The following is a 2,091-nucleotide window of genomic DNA, read 5'->3' as shown; positions in this document are numbered from 1 at the left end:
GGCTATTTTAACTTTCAACTTAAGTTTTCCCGCACTTAATTTCTGTTGGGTAAGATCGAAAGCCGTCCAACGTCTATTTAAACTTAATTGTTTTTAACTTTTTCAAAAACAGCGAAAGCGCTTTGTCTAGTTCATTAGGAGGTTTTAACTTAAGAAGAAAAGAGATTTTAAAACTATTTTCGGACGCATTTATAAGTTTAGAGTCTGGTTCTTGAGAACCTCTTTTGGTTGAGAAATCCAGGTTACAATACTTTTCAACTTAGTCAAGATACTATATTTCTTAACTATTGGCGTCGTTGCAGGGGACCAATTTCGTCAAATTTCATTTCCCTGTTGTTATATCGTTTAGACTTAGGCTATTTCCCGTCGGTCAATGCGAAGAACTCTAGCAGAACCTGAACGTTACGCTCGCGCACGTTATGCTTTCATAGAATTAAGAGAGCTATGGCCGAAGATCAAAACCAAATAACTCTTAAGGACTTCGCTCAACCATCCAACGAAGAACCTAGTTCTAGTATAGTAAACCCAACCATACCAGCTAATAATTTCGAACTTAAACCTTCCCTGTTGCAACTAGTACAACATAGACAATTCGCAGGTCTCGCTACTGAGAACCCAAACCAACATCTAAAAATATTTCTTCAATTAGCACACACGCTTAAAACCAATGGAGCTTCTCCTGAGGAAATACGTTTCAGATTATTCCCTTTTTCCCTCAGAGATAAAGCCCTATCATGGTTAGATTCCCTTCCACCCAATTCCATTACGACTTGGGATAACCTTAGAAGAGTATTCCTTGCTAGATATTTTCCCCCGAGTAAGACCGTCGTTCTTCGAAACCATATAACTAGATTTACCCAAAACCAAGGAGAATCGTTGTTCAAAGCTTGGGAGCGATATAAAGAGTTGTTACGAGCATGCCCACATCATGGCTTAGAAAATTGGTTAATCATTCAAACCTTCTATAATGGACTTCACTATAACACCAAGATGACCATCAACGCTGCCGCAGGCGATGCGCTGATGAACAAACCTTATCCTGAAGCTAGTGCCCTCATCGAAGATATAGCTCAAAACCATCAATCATGGGGAGTCGAACGAGCGACAGTAGAGAAGAAGGAAGCCCAAGAAGGAGTGCATGAACTAATCTCTATAGACATGATGCAAGCTAAAATGGACGCATTAGCCCTTAAGGTCAAGCATATATGCATAAACCCGAACACTGTAGCCGCAGTTTCGTCAGATTGTGAGATATGTGGAACCAAAGGACACCAATCTGCAGAATGCAGTCTATTAAACGAAACCCACTATGAGCAAGTAAACTACACCCAAGGGAACCCCTATTCGAATAACTATAACCCTGGATGGAGGAATCACCCGAACTTCTCCTATAAAAACAATAACCCTATCCAAAATAATGCACCCCCGAGACCTAGTTATCAAGCCCCAAGATCAAATCAACCTATGCAACCTGTACCACCAAAACTGAGCCTTGAGAAAATTATGGAAAATTTTATCACTACTCAAACCCAACAAAAAAAGGAGGTCATGAACCAAAACATTCATGTTAACGAATTGATTACTCAGTTAGGAACCAAGGTTGACCAAATAGTTACTCATACTAAGATGCTTGAAACCCAGATCTCTCAGGTAGCTTTAAACCAAGCCCCTCAGACTACACCTGGAGGACAGTTCCCTGGACAACCTCAACAGAATCCGAGAGGACAAGCCAATGCCATTACCCTACGAAGTGGGAACGCTTATGATGAGCCACCAAACCCAAGATTGAGTGAACCCGAAACTTCTATGGAATATACCAAGCCCATGGACGAAGTAAAGGAACCAGAGGAATCTGAAAACCAGGAAGGTCGAGAAAAAGGAGAAGAACCTAAAGATAAAACTTACGTACCACCCCTTCCATACAAACCACCTATACCATATCCGCAAAGACTCAAACAAACCCAGATCAATAAACAATATCCGAAATTTATGAAAGTTATAGAAAAACTTCACGTAGAAATCCCTTTCATAGAAGCCATCACCCAAATACCTTCTTATGCAAAGTTTCTCAAAGACATCCTTACCAACAAA

At 40.4% G+C, this 2,091-nt stretch overlaps 1 non-coding gene across 1 annotated transcript; it reads right to left on the bottom strand.

Annotated features, from left to right (window-relative positions):
* Window positions 1–828: 828 nt before the first annotated feature.
* On the bottom strand, window positions 829–935 carry LOC127124040 (small nucleolar RNA R71). The gene has a single exon (XR_007803683.1). It is a non-coding gene; the product is annotated as a small nucleolar RNA R71 (small nucleolar RNA).
* Window positions 936–2,091: the final 1,156 nt, after the last annotated feature.

Source organism: Lathyrus oleraceus, chromosome 2 (assembly GCF_024323335.1).
Source record: "Lathyrus oleraceus cultivar Zhongwan6 chromosome 2, CAAS_Psat_ZW6_1.0, whole genome shotgun sequence".
In the NCBI taxonomy this organism is placed as follows: domain Eukaryota; kingdom Viridiplantae; phylum Streptophyta; class Magnoliopsida; order Fabales; family Fabaceae; genus Lathyrus; species Lathyrus oleraceus.
Note: the sequence above shows the minus strand (reverse complement) of the source record. Positions and strands in the feature narration are given on the sequence as shown.